Below are 15,637 nucleotides of genomic sequence, written 5' to 3' on the forward strand. Positions count from 1 at the left end.
ATAAGTAAGATTTCTTTTACAATAAGAATGGTGAGGCGCTGGCACATGTTGCCCAGAGGAGTGGTGGAAGCCCAATCCCTGGAGACTTTCAAGGTCAGGCTGGACAGGGCTGTAAGCACATGATGTAGCTGTAGGTGTCCCTGTTCCTATCCCCTGTTCCAGGAGGGTTGGAGTAGATGATCTTTAAGGATCCTTTCCAACTCAAACAATTCTGTGATTTTATGAGATATAACACTGATCTTTAAAAATAGATAAAAAATCAAGAGTCTAGATAGTTGCTGCTCATGTTAAATCTCTACCTTGGTTAAATTCATGCAAAAACATTGAGGAGAAAAAATATTAATCTGAAGATTGTAATCTTGCTAAAGCATACGCCTCACTGATATTTTCATAAAGCCACATGTATAACATTGTCTCAGTGCACGTGTATGAGAGATGGTTCTCATGGTCAGCTAGGTAAACGCAGTTAATAAACAAGAAAAAAATAAGAAATGCTCATTTAATTTTTAAATCTGCTAATAAGCTCTTATTTATTATTTATTATTCACTTATACAGTGAACAAGACAGATAATTGTAACAGACAGACCCATCCACCTAATACTGAAACTAGTTTGTTAAGGAAAGCTTTATTGTGAAATGAGAGAAGTACTTGTATCCTAAGGAAGACTTGGTATTATAAAGATTTCAAATGGATATGTATTTCTTCTCAAAACAGCATAGAAACCTCTTACACACATTGCTCCATTGAACAATACTTCAGTTGTAACTGCTAAAGGCTAGAAGAGAAAAATTTTATTTTGTTAGTAATCATTGCCACCTAAAAGAAGTCCACTGGTTTATGGTGTAAAAATCAATTGTAAAAAAACTGATTTGAATATTTCAATGTCTTGTTATGTCAGCCCAAGTTCAAGCCTGTAGTAATCTAAAAATAAGTTTTTTGGGGGGGCACGCTATATAGTGTTACTGGCAGTAAACTGAGGAGCCAAAACCAACATGGTGAATTAGTTCATGTCAAGGGCCAAAAGGATTTATTTCCTTATGTGCTGTTAAGTTAATCTCCTGCTATCATGCTTAGATATCTGTTCCTAGATACTTACTGAGTAACCTGTAACTTACCGAGTCACTTGCCAAAAAGTCAGAATTAAATTTTTGTATTTATGCCTAACTTATGCTTTTATAAAACATAATATATAGCCTGCAGAAAAATGTTTTGTGGTGTACATACATAGCCTTTTCTAATGCAATTACATTACACATAAATACATACCCTATAGACAAATGTAATACACCATGATATTCAAGACACAACGTGTTCTGTGAGTCCCATTTTATAAGATGTGAACTTTTAGTAATACAAGACCTTCTTATCCTACTGCTATAATGGAAGTTCAGGGACAAGCCTGGGTGCTACATCAAACAAAGATGAGCTAACTTGAAGTACAGAAGAAAAGCACATGCCAGAACACTTTTTCCTGACTGGAAAATAGTCACAAAGATTAAAAACATTGGAAGAAAAAAGAAGAAAGAAATTAAAAAAGGCTGCACTTTAGCGTTGGGTAAAAACTGAGAGCTAAGTAAAACATTTATTTTACTGTGCTCTCATCTCTCTATGACCTGTTTGGCAGTTCCAAGGATATTTTAAACGGGTAGATAGAACTCAGAAAAGAAAATTGCTTTTATAAGTAGGTTAAAATAAAGGAGAGAACTTCAAGTTAATATCTCCTGCCTTTTCTTCTCCTTCCTCCTTTGTTGAGTCTGAGCTTGGCATATGTCATGTCTGACTAGCTCATGAGCTGATTGATCTAAATGCTATATTAACCAGCCAACTGAGTATATATTAACCCTGGCATAACTTTTAATTAGTTAAAGAGAAGAATTTGAGAATTGGAAAGTATTAAATTAGAAAACATGGGAAAAACTGGAAGTATTGGAAAAAAGTGTGCTAAGAGAGAATATAAGGTCAGGCACTGAGAACTATTACACACAAAAGCATAATAAATTGGGCTTATTGTGGAATTATTTTCTTTATTATGGAAATGTGAACTTTTGACATTTTACATGAAATTCCAGCATTTATAGACATTTGCTTGCGTAAATAAACTTGCTCACACATGCCTGTGTATTTAAAATAGCTAGAAATTATTCTGCAGCATAGGTTATTATGTACATTATAACAAGGTGATTATTAATTTCTAAGTTTCCTTTCAAGCACCGACCTGTCTCCAGCAAGGAGAGTCAGTTGTCAAAACATAGAAAAATAAAGGTTAGTGTGGTTTTACTTCCATCTCCCGTTGCCCTCTGAAAGCAATCCTTTTCGTTTTCGATGCCTTGCTGTTAGGCTGTCTGGTGCTGCCTTTCCCCTTCCTCTCTTCCCTCTTTCTGTACACTCAACCTCCTTCTGCCTTCAGCAGCCATCACAGCTCTCTACATTGAACTGATTTGTCTTCCCATAAATGGAAAGAGGGGAAGGGAAGAGCATGTAGGAGATGGGGTAATGGGAAGAAGAGTTTCCTATGGAGAGAATCCTAAGGCTGCAAGGAAGGGAATCTGCTGCAGCCCTATACTCTCACCAGCTCTTGCATATTGTCTGGAGCCAGATGTTTTATACATAAACTTGTACATTATCTGAGATTTATCTACACAGTATTTTTTGTTTTTTTTTTGAGGGATACTGGTTTATCTGAGGGTGGGTGATTTATAGAAAAGAGGGTGATTCATCTTTTATCAGTTACCACCCGTCCAAAAACCTTGCTGCATAAAATCAGACTAGAAGATAATAACCGTTTAGATCCTTCTAGTGTAAAAATCTATTATGTGTTGGATTCAGTACATTTTTTAGCTAGAAGATGATCATTTATAACATTCAGAAACTCTCTTATGTTTTGCCATTGGCTGCTTGTGACCTTTAGCATATGTCAAGCATATGGTGAATTTCTGAATTAATAAGTTGGAGAATCAAGGCATTGTATTCCTATTATCTAGTTTGTTTTAACTCCCAGTTTTACCATGAGACCACTGCATATGTATCGTTCTCTTTCCATTTAACTTATTAAGAATATTAAATTTTTCCCTGTTGATCTGTTGATATATTCTCTTTGTTTCTGCAACAGCACCTGATCTGGTAACAATAAGAAAACTGAAAGCAGGAAACATTACTTTATATTCAGGGAAAGGAGAGATCCCTTGTACTTCTTAGCAATTTCATATGACAAGGCTAGTAGGATACTTGCTTTACAAATGCAGTCATTGGAAGGTAAAAATTTTGTTTAACATTATTGTCTTTCTCACACGTGCTATACTAGACCGTTGCCATTGAATATTTCCACTAACACTGGGTGACTGTTTTGAGCTATATCAAACCTGACTGTGGGATTGTGCTTCAGCACTTTGTCTGGAACTGTAAATGTTCAGCTCTGAGAGCAGGCTCTGGAAGAGCCAACATAGTCACACAGCAGCGAGACACTGACAGTTAGGAAATGTGGGGAAAAAAAAGAACAATGCCAAAAACAGTTGTATTTAATAGTTTCAGCGGGATAAAACAGTATCAATATATGCTCAAACTGACCCTCTTGTCTCTCCTTTTATGTATAATAGGTATCTACTAATTCACCTACTCTGTTCCTCAGTGTACTTTTCTCTTATCCTCTGCCTGCAAAGATGTTGATGATCTGCTAATTTATTCATTGATTTCCTTATGAATTTAGTCTTTTGACAAAACCACTCACAAATGAAGGTAGTCAAATAAGAGTATTTTCACATCTCTCTTAAGCACTCCGCAGGTGTTCTACTTAAAAAAAACAACAACCAAAAACAAACAAAACACACACACACACACAAAACCTTTATTTTATGAGGACTTTTAAGAAAACCCACAGAGCTGTGAAGCTTTCCAGAATTTACAGGAAGCTTTATAACTGAGAATGAGTGAAAGGAGAAAGAAGAAAAAATAATAAGGGAAGGCAAGGAAGTCTGAATAAAATAGATAAAATGAAACTGTCAACTCTTTTCTAATAATGCTTGGAGAGGGAGACAGAGATATGCTAATGAAATATTTCCCAGGTTTCATCAAAGTAAAATTACATAAAAATATTCTTATCAATGTACAGTCAGAGAATTTGCTGTGTGGGTTCCCTTCAATTTTCCCTAAGTTGAACGAATACCTTTAATTTCACTGAGGCATTGAAGTCTAGAAAAAGTTTTCATCGCACATTTTCTGATAAATAATGTATAGAAATGATTCCAGGGATGCTAATAAGACCAACAAATGTGTCCTGTGTGGAGAAATATATGAAGCTCCTTTAGAAACACTCATAAATAAATAAATTTGAATAAAGGGTTAGCATTTGGTTTAAGACGTACATACAATGAGATATCCTGGATATGTTTGATTTGTGCCAGTAAGACACCAGACTGGAATGCCATTTTAACTTGACTTTGAATACTAATTCAAAGTCTGTGAGAGAGGGTGTCCAATATTCTATCCTCCCTCATGCACACTGCTTTTGAAAGAAAGTGCAGAAAAAAAATGTGTTTCTTCTAAGGAAAATTTTAGGAACTTCTGTAAAAATGTACTTAGCTGTAATTTTTCTCACAATGCACTCATGTTCAAGTTAACAACATTGCTGTGGCACTCAAATTTATTGTCTGACAGGGAAGGAAATATTTTAAAGTTACTTCAGTAGCTTTTCTTGTACAACAAAGCTTCACGTCAGTACTGAGCACCTTGTGACTAGAAGCAGGAACTAAAAGCTTTGGTGACTGCATGTCTTGTAGTTTGCAATCGGCTCACAAGGCACCTAAAAATGGAACAGTCTGGACATCAGTGGAGTGAAATATGGATCTATAGAAACTCCAAAAGTTAGTTCCCAGTGCAATTAGGTACAAGTGTGGAACAGGGGTTTGCATATTTTAGCCAAATATACTCCAGAAATGGAGAATTTCTGTCACCCTTTCTGGTGACTAACAGTTTTTGAAGTAATTGCAGTCTGATCATCTAGAGACAGAATGAGAGGGATTTTAGTGACTCCAGTGGAATCATTCCACATGTGGTGGAAATGAGATCATATTCTGGGCCTCCTTTTATAGCTCTGGTGAGATACAGGGTTGCGAAACTTACACAAGAGACTATGCCAGCTCAAGAAAGTTGCTGCTTTTTTTCTTTTTTAAAAAGTATGCTTTGAATTTGTTAATGCCAGGCCACGGACCTTCATAATCTGCAGGCAAACCTGTCTTTTGATAGCAAGTTCTATGCCAGTGACACCCTCACATCCTCCAGTTATGCCCAGGAGGTGCCTTTGCAGGTGGTGAACCAGCATGCTTAGATGTTGAGAGTGATCATTTTGGCTACACACGCCAATGTGAACTCCACACACTAGAGACACAAAGGCAGATTGAAAGAGAAGTATTATTTCTCTTAGGAAGAACTGAGAATATCTTGATCTTTGTTCTCCAACAATCTACGAACAGCTATAGCAGTGCTATTTCCTTATCATTTCTATACCAATTTCTATACATTATCTATGTCTATGTCTATCTATTGTCTATGAGTAGTTTTCTTTTTACAGTTGGTATAACACACTTAAAGCTCATTTGGCACATTTTTAGCTTGAAATGACATTTCTAAGGTTTGTAATAAAGCAGATGTGGGCTGGAGCCTTAGTTTATGGGGGAAGAAAGTGCTCTTTGGAATTTAAAAAGGTGAAAACCTATGGGGTGTCAGATCTGAAAGCAAGGACATTATTATTCATTGGAGGTCATTTTTTTCAATCCAGAATTCACTAGTTTTCATTATGAACTGAAAACTACACTCCATGTATATTTTATTATAGCCTAAAAAATTTCTTTTAAGAACTGTGCAAGACCTCTACTTATCTTTTTTTGTTAGTATCATAAAGGCCTGATTCTGTCCCATAACCACTTTGGAAGGGATGGAATTAAATCAGTGGGACTGCTCATGGGAAAATTTACACATAACATAAAGACAGACCTGGTCTCCCAAGTATGTAACCATCGATGGCAGCAGTCATGGGACAATTCCAGAAATAATAGCGGCAGTCATTTACATAAGTGGAAAATTGTCCTCCATTTTTACAATTTCTATCCCTCAGATGTCTGTATTTAATAATCACATTCTAGCATTCTCATTATTGCTTGTGAAAATAGTACAACTTTCTGGTCTGCTGAGAATGCAATTGGGGTAATTACTTAGATAAAGAAATCTTGCCATTTTGCTGGGACAAACTTTGTCTTTTGACAGAAAAAGAAAATGCAGGAAATCCTCGCTTCTGACAAACCCTAGAAATACGTGAGATTTCACCAATTTCTCTAAAGAGTATATATATATTAATATATATATATGTATATGTATTTCTTCAGCCTTGCTGTAATTGACACCAAATGTTCTTGGCAGCAACTGCCTTCCAGTTGGTTACTGCATCTCTACCATACAAATTTGAAACTGCACATCTCTCAAACTGTGCTTTAGTATGAGGAAAGCAATTTGGAAAACTTTTATTTTATTTTTAAAAGTGTCTGATGCATGTCATTTTCGTCTTGTAACTATTTTATTAAGAGAGGATAAGGATATCTAAGCAAAATAGAATACGTTTCCAAGGAAGATCAAAGAAAAAGACTATTTTTGAAAAATGGTACGCTACTGGAGCTCATAACTCTGAAGAGTAAACTGCAGTGAAAAACCTTATAATAATCCCATTAAATATGAACTTTTATCTTGTAATTAAAATCTTGACCTCTGAAATGAAACTTCAGGGAAAATGTAAGGACCTCGACATTTGTCTATTGTATTAGTGCATAATCTCCTGTATGTACTGAGCAGGCATGCCTTTGTTTTATGACATATATTAAAATAAGTCACATCATCACAGCTAGCATAGGTCTTGAAAAGAAATAAATGAGTTTAAAGATGATCAATTTCTCTGTCTGTTTTGTTTGTTTTGTTCATTACAATTACTTATAAGGTTTGAAGTATTGTATGCGTGTATATATGTATACATATAAATATATATATATATATAAACGCAAAGTGTTTTTGAAGTCTGAATAACATCTTAGTTTATGGTAAAATGCAAGCAGTTGTCTCACACTGCGGGAGAAGTTGTCTGTCCTGTCCACTGCATAAATTAAGTTAGGTATACTATCAAGTGTACTATCATGTCTACAACTGTTAATGGCTGCCTTTGGGCATTTCTGTGGTTTTGTTTCTTTTCATGTGAGAAATATTCGACACAATACTACTATGCTGATAAAAATCTTTAAATCTCTTGTATTACTTATTAACATATGCATAGCTGGTTATAGAGGATGTGATTCTTATCTTGCTCATGAAGTTCCTACATCTGCTTCTTGATTAACCCTAGATTTGAATGTCTATACTATACCTTAATTTCATGTAAGTGTTCTTTAGCTATATCTGAACTCTGGAACTTTGGATACTTGTGATTCCATGTGATGAGCAAACCAATATTAACTTTGATCCCTCTAACTTATTGTTTTCAGGCAAAGCAGAACAATCCTGAAAACTGTATTGTAGTCTTGAATTGTGTTGGAAATTGTGAGGCTGGGATTTTAACACCCATTATGTGCAGATTTCATAGATTAGGCATAGTCTTTGCCTCAAGAGTTTTCCTCTAGGGAATATGATTCACTCTTTTCTGACTGATTCTTGCTTTTCATCATGTGAAAATATTTTGTAGTATTGGAGTTTCTCAGTAACATACTACTTTCATGGTGTGCAAAAGTGCTCTAATTGACAGAAAACAGATGAAAACATTTGAAATAAGAATGACTTCCACGATTTCAATTTTCTTAAATTTCTTTAGACCACATGCAGAAGTCGGTGTCAGAGATGGCTCCTCTGCTAATTGCCAAAACTCCCTGTGCCAGGCTGAGGAAATATTTTGAAGGAGCAAAAAGTCCTAGGGACATAAAGCACATTCAGTCTTGCCTGAAACTTATCCTTGCTGCCTACCTTCTACACCTACTGCTTGGTAGATGAATGCATCTAGTTGCCCACTCCTGAGTTAAACTCACTTTCTCCAAACACTTTGTGAGATCACCTTATGTGTTCCTCCCAACCCTGGTCTGATAGAAACATATACCTGACACACTGCAGGAGTTTTTGGGTTACTTGATTAGTGGCTACTGTTAAAACATGCAGGGTCTGTTGGATAATTTTCTGCTTGACTGAATCCATTACTGCACAAAGCATATTCCAGATCTTATTCATGTCTTCTGATGATACAGAAATATGTTTTTCATAAGGAACTCTGTAATCTCTAAAGTAATTGGAAATAATGTGACCTAGTTATTGAATATTAATATCGTTACTGAACTAGGTTGACTTTGGATTTCTAAACTAGTTCCTAATTAAACTAATTAAGAATAGTTTTTCATGTCATTATCCAGGTGGTAATGAGCAAAAATATCTTAAAAAAACCACTAAAAATGGACTTTGCACTGTATTCTTTGTCTCCTCTCAGTCTCTTCCCACTAGCAAAGCATTCAGTTTCTCTGGCACAGAAAGCTTCTGACTATGGGAATCACTGTTCCATTTATTAATCCTTCTATTGTGTCATCAAATTCTAAATTGAAATTGCTACAGGAAGAATTTTCCCCATTTTTTTTAATAAACCTTGGAACTTCATTTACTTTTTCAGCCAAGCACAATCCAAATGTATAATATTTTTACATACTACTTTATCTTTAGAAAAAGTTCAACCATCTATTTCCTAGCACCTCTGCGCAAAACCACAAGATTACTCCTTTAAAATGGCTATGTGAAGTAACAAGATATGTTCATTCTGTTTAAGTCACTATCTTAGTCATAGCAAGTTAAGTAGGAATGGAAAGCAGAAGCCTGGAAGTCCTTGAGCCCTTCTGCCTTGAAGGACAGAAAAATGAAGGAATTGCATAGATACTTTTTCACTCAAATGCAGGTCTTTCTTGGGCTTGGTATTTTATGGTAGCCTTGGTACTGTGTTTAATTTATTCTGACTCTAAATTCATGCAGCAATTTTATGGATAGCTCTTCACATTTAAGTTCTTATGGCTTGTGTGCCCACAGTGTGGTCAGAGAAGATATTTTCATTCCAAGACAAATCAACGTACCAAGTCAATGAGATGTTATAAAAAATATTTCAGAAGGAACTTGGATTGTTTTGAAGTAAACGTTCCCATCAGTTTCAGTCAATGGTTATGTTTAAATTGTTCTTTTTAGTTTCAGGTCCCCTGAAGAACAGAAATTTCCACAGCAAATATAAAGGAACTGCAATGCTGCCATCTTGCATCCATATCTCAACAAAGGAAAACTAGATTGAATTATTATTGAAAGAAAATACGAAGTTAAGAATTCTATTTTACAAGAAGTTTACTGTCACTTCTGTAGTCACAGAAAAATAACTATTGGTGACTTCATTCAATCAAATAATTTTTGAATGATTTAGCTCTCCAGGAAACATCTAAACATAATGCATTTCACACAGTATGTTGTTATGTGTATACTAAATGGTTGGCTCATCTTCAACAAGACAATTATAATAAAAACTTTAACCAGTTCCTTAGTTACAAAGTTACAATTTTCATAATTTCATTTCAGTAAGTTAGAAACTAACAATAATAATTAGCCTCTAAAAATCCCATCTTTAACTGAGAAGTTGACATACATAGAGCATATTGAATATTCTGAATTTTAAGTAGAAATAATTTTGTATTCAAAAACATCTGATTTTCAAAGTATACGTCCTATCTTTGATATAGTGCATCATAAGAACATTTTAAAATTTCTATATGACATTTTTATTTCACAATCAAATTCTTATTGCAACATTTATTAAAGAGCAGTTTAGATCAAACAAAATTATAGAACAATTTTTTCAGAATAAGTAGTCTTACCTAAAGGAACAGATGTCACAGAATGTTATTAGTTGTAAGATCATTTCCAATAAGAGAAAATTTCATTGTCTTGCTTTCTTGATTTGGTCCCATGATAAAATATTTTCTTAAGTTATGAAATGATTTTTATTTATTTTGCATTCAAGTTTATGCATCTATCAACATTATAAACTAAATTATTGGAAAAATTACTAAATTTTACAAAATGAATGTTTTTATTCTGATATAATTTTTCATAATTTGTGTTTTCCCAGAATTTGTAATTTAACAGCTTCCTCCTGTACAGTATCACCATTTGTTTAAACGTGAAATTTCCATTTAATCTGTGTCTTCTGCATTGTCATGAAATCAAGCTAAAAAATACTGAAATTATGCAGATAATCAGAGGAGTTTTTTTATATTCCAAGTATGAGTTTTCATGTATTAGATAAATATTTTTAGTTTGTTTCCTTAAACTTTTTTGGATCTCAAAACTTACATGACTAATTCTGATCTTTGGTTTTATAGTTTCACTAACACTTGATCAAACAAAGTTTATGATTATTTTCAGTCATAATTTTAAAATATATTTGCTATCCTGGCCCAGTGAAGCTATTGGCAGTAGTGATTATCAGAAATTAGCAGTGACTTGCCTAAACTGATGCATTAGTACAATTATTGAGCTGCATAGTTACTGATTTTTTTTTTCCTGTGGGGTTATTTTTTTTTTTTCTGTGCAAGAAATGTTTCTAAATTCAACAGTCAGAAAAATATAAAAGGATTTTTTTTCCCCCACCTCAATATTTTTTACATGCACATGAAATTGTCTTCTTGGGAAACACGCTGGATTGCTCATTTATCAAAATTCCCATTAAGTCCTTTGGGGGCTTTCAATCAGCTTTCTTGAAAATGATGAGCTTCTCAAACAATTAAAACTTCTCAAAACCATCTCATCATCCCTTTCATATTTCTTTTGCCATGACAGCTATTAAAAAAAACCTGAGTGAGTAAATAGCAACAATTTTATGGCTATAATTGCTACCTACAGGCTGTTCATGATCATTTTGTTGTTTTATTGCTCTCTTCTTGGGCTTATTGAAGCCACCTTTCTCACTGCAGTAAGTTCACTTTCTGGCAAAGGGCAGGAGCTTTTCTGGCATTCATTCAGAAAGCCAGAACTTTGTTTGTTTCTCCATTCTATGAAAAAAAGTAAATATTTTAAGGGTTTCTGGGAGTTTCTAGGGATTTGGGTTTAATTTATTTTCTCAGAACCTTTTCCTTATTCTTAGTAACATTATCACTGTTTCTCTTCAGTTTTGCTCTTGGGTATTTCAATTGATGCTGACTGGTCAATCTGGCTCTGCGTTTAAGTGCTTTGTTGAATTAGAAGGCTCAGCCATGTGCTAGAAGTGTTTTCTACTTCACCTTTGTTCTCTACAAAACATAGTAGAAGATAAAACAAAGCAATTTCTTAATGTTAAAAATTATGCAAATATATTAACAAGCAGAGTTTTGATCTTTTTGCTGTAATATTATTTTTAAGCTCTGGAAAGAGCGTAAAATGGTCAAATTTACTATCTGCATACTGCTATCTTTTAAATACGATAGCCAAACCCTCCAAATTACAGGCTGGTTTTATGAAAGGACTCTAGCAGGACATAAAAATCAACACATTAAACTACTCCGGTTTCTGGTGGAAAAAAATATATATTTTATGGTTGTACAGTCAGAGTTCTATTCTGGTTTGCATTATTTCACAATTTTAGTGAAAGCAAGAGCAATTCATTAGATCCAGATAATAGTTTTCTTAGTTAATCTGCAAGCAAAGCTCTATGTTGTTAACTTGCTACTCATATAAAGTTTAAAACAGCATTTAGGTGTTGTATATTTCTTGGTAAGCATACATTATCATTTATACACCCATAACTAAATGGAGAGTCTCCTGAACAAACAATGATATGGCATAAAATGCCTCTTATCCTGCTCTGAGTTGCAGAGAACAAAAAACTGAGAGCTCAGAAAACAGAAATCTTTCAAAATTTCACATTGTTCAGTAGTTTTTTTGTTTGTTTGTTTTTGTTAGTCTTTTATTTTTTTGTGTGTCAGGGGTGATCAAAGTCGAATCACCCACTACACGGTTCAAGAACAAATTAAGTGTTGGCATATCTTATCAGTGTTTGTGCCAAACATAAAACAACAGTAATCTTCTAAGGGCAAATATTACCACAGTACCTGCAAGCATTTCAATTCTCTTCTAGAAACATAGTGTTAAACAGAAATAAGTACAAAACTAAAGTGAGTGGATGAAAGTGAATTAAGTAGGAATTCTAATAGGAGATAGACATGAAGTTCAGATCCTAAGCACTATTTAGAGAGAGAAGTTGACTATTTGTAGGCTGGATAGAAGAAACTGGGAGGAATATTCAGAAGACCAAACCGTTTGAGACAGGAGAACAGATTAGCGAGTTGGAATTTCCCACCATTGGCAGGGTCACTTCTAAGGGTATGCTGCTGCTCCTCATAACCTGCAAGATGTTTTCTGTATTTGAAGCAGAAAGCCCAAATGTGATGTTGAATATCACTTGCTTATTTTCCATTGTGGAAAAAAGCAGGCTGATGCAACCACAAATGGGAAAGAATGATCCGATAGTCTGTTTTTAAAGGAAGTTTTTCTCTGAAACTTGTCATCCAACTCAAAATAGCTGTTATATCTCCCCTGGTTCATCATGTGTTTGTGACAATTTTTTTTTTTTTTTAAATCCATTTGCACAACCTTTTTGTGGGGTAAAATTCCTTGAACATTTTGAAGGCAGATTTTGGTAGCTGGGTGGAAAGTGAGGCAGAGCAGTGCTTCTCTTGGCTGCTTGAACTGCATATTTAACTCAAAATGAATGTATACCTTCATGCTTTATGTCTTACACGTTACTAAAGGTTGCAAGGATTCAATACAAGTGACTTCATTGAATAAGTGTGAAATCCTGACCTAGGTTCTGACTGGCAAATGACACTGGGAAGGCTGAAATTAAAAGTAGGTAAGTGGAATTTACCCAACTCTGCTTTTTGGCTCCTTTTTCTCTCACAATAGAAAATAAAGGGAATTGCTGTACTTTATGCACTTCTGAGAATGAAAGTAGAGTAATCCCCAGATAAAGTCTAATTGCAGAACACTGCAGTGTTAAAGGAAGGGAACTGATTATTCAGTGATGTATTTTAAGGTTCCAAGCAGAGGGAGTGGGAATGTTTTATGTTCAAAGAATTGGTTAGTGCTTGTTACAGGGAATCTGGCAATGCTGTTTTACGTCTCGGAGTTCATGAGTGAATTCTGTTTCAAAAAGCAGGAACTTATTTAAGTGTTCACCAAAATGGACTTTTTTCTAACCTTACACTGTATAAAATTGTTTGTTTTTTCTTTCTTTCTTTCTTTCTTTTCTTTTTTTTTTTTTAAGATTCTATTAATCTGGTTTCCAAAAACTGTCAGAAATCTAAGTGCTACTGTAACATGACAAAGGAAAACTTTTGGCCACATTTCTAATATGTAGACAAGGGATGTAGAGGAAATCTTGCAAGGAAGGCCATTCTAGTGATTCAGTCCAGTTTTACATTCTCAGGATTATTACATACTTTGGATGAGGTTAAGATAAACATTCAGTCATTTGGGTTGTTATTCCAGTTGAAACTCAAAGCATTTGTGTTTTTTTCATCAGCAGATCTGTTCTTCTTGAAGTTTCCAACCCTATTAATTACAGCCAGTTTTTTTGTTTTTCATAGCACTTGATATAATGAGATATAATCCCAATGTGGGTGCTTGTGAAGAGTAATTGTACATTTGCAAGATACTGCAAGATTTATAGCAGCATCTTCTATTATCTTGCTATGTGAATAACTCTGTCTTACTGAGAGGTAAATTGGCACAATCACACAGTGTGGCAAAGTTTTGCAAAATATGTTATCTCTCATAAAAGCTAGGAAATTATTGCCTGTCAATTTTGTGTGTTTATTACTGAATATTCTGCAAGGCTGTATTTCAAATCTGTTTGTGAACATGAACAAATCCAGACTAAACAGGATACAGTTAGACATGAAGTATTATGTTTCCTGAGTTATCAGCATAGAGGCCATAGAGGCAATTTCTTTAGACAGGAAAATGAATTATAGGTGCCAAGGGCTAAGAAGTCAGAAATAAATGTAATGGTATAACCTGCATTTCAAGAGGAAAATTGGTTGCACTGAAAATAACAAACTTTCTGAATCTGAAAATTATGCACCTTCTGTAAATATGAGAAGTTTTCCTCTCCATTTCCACTTATGTCTTTGCCAGAAGTTGAGGCTTTGTGCATCTATCAGGAACCAAATATGCTTATAAATGTTTTTCACTCTTCTCCCTGTTAACAAGTCAGCTTCCAAAGTCATTTAGTAATCCTTTCCTAAATACTCTCCACCACATACTCCCATTATTGTAGCAGCTACTGTCTTGCACTCATTGTGTTCAGAAGAATTTGTCAGCCATTTAATGCGTTCTAAAACTTAGTAGTAGAGAGAGATTTGTTCTCATTGTCATTTAAATCCTAGGAAGCACCTGATGAACCCAGAAAAAGAATGCAACAAAGCTACTGGGCGGATTGTAAGCAGTGCTGGGGGAAGCCAGCAACCTCTAAATAGAAGCAAAGTTTAAAGGTATATACAGTACTCTAATTTAATGAGACAGAAGCAACTGCTCAATTATTCACAGCATTTCACAGCCAAGCTAGATTATGTGAAAAAGGAATGTATTATTTTATCTGCACTTTGTCTGTGTCTTTGTTTTTCTTTGTTATTGGTACTCCACGACAAAGTAATACTCTGGGTTCAGTAGCTGGACACTAGTTCCATATTTAACGTTGTCATGGTTTTGTGTGATTTTTGGTTTTCGGTATTCCACCGAATCCACTATCATAACATCATGTAGTGCACTGGGAGTTAAATGGTTAATACTCCAATTCCTGTCCCTGTACATTGCAGAAGGCATGGGATCTGGCCCTTCCCGGTGGAGCAGTCTCTTACTGCCTTGCAGTGTGTTCTGGAGGGTGCTTTCCTAGCCATACCAAGCTTTTCAGGTTTGACTCAGTCTCAGGAACTCTCTCTCTCTCCTATTTTATTTATTAGCCCGATATCATAATTAGTAAAATAAGTTTTCCTCCATAGATCATTGTCGCTATTTTTTTTTCCTTCCTTGAGCCCAGTTCCCATCTCCCTATCCCTTTTCCCTTTTCTTTCCTATTTTGTGGGGCCGGGGGGGGCCCAGGGACCTACTGCCCCCCTGTCACGGGCATAGATTGATCTAGTTAACTCTGTGACACTCAGTACTGTTGATATGGAGTCAGTCTCTAGGTCAGCATACCCAAAAGACCATCCAGCTTTTAAAATGATAAGTAGTAGCCCATTTTCAATTATCAGAGCTAATTGCCCACTGGCAATCCTACTTAAATCACTTATCTTCTCCCCTTTCCCTGTTTAGAACTTATAAACCACAAGTATTTGCTTTTACACTCTGGATCATTTCTAAGGAGGCAATTTTCACTTTCTCCACACCTCTTTAATGTTGCATCCTCAAAACATTTATAAATTTATCTCTGTTCCACGTATTTTCCACTTTACTCAAACTTCTTTCCACATTCTTTTAAAATTCTTATTTTTAGATGATTTCTGGTCGCCTATTTATAAGAATACAAGAAAAACTATTCAGAGCAGCAGCTGTGGAGCAAGATAAAC

General features: G+C 35.0%; 1 long non-coding RNA gene across 1 annotated transcript in view; it reads left to right on the forward strand.

The window, feature by feature from the left end:
- Nucleotides 1-15,637, forward strand: part of LOC104910702 — a 110,789-nt gene that overhangs the window by 87,489 nt on the left and 7,663 nt on the right. The window contains exons 15-16 of the long non-coding RNA XR_004159583.1: nucleotides 9,237-12,921; nucleotides 14,459-14,563. This is a non-coding gene — a long non-coding RNA (uncharacterized LOC104910702). The remainder of the gene's footprint in view (nucleotides 1-9,236; nucleotides 12,922-14,458; nucleotides 14,564-15,637) is intronic.

The sequence above is a fragment of the Meleagris gallopavo genome, chromosome 4 (genome assembly GCF_000146605.3).
Source record: "Meleagris gallopavo isolate NT-WF06-2002-E0010 breed Aviagen turkey brand Nicholas breeding stock chromosome 4, Turkey_5.1, whole genome shotgun sequence".
NCBI classification, from domain to species: Eukaryota; Metazoa; Chordata; class Aves; order Galliformes; family Phasianidae; genus Meleagris; species Meleagris gallopavo.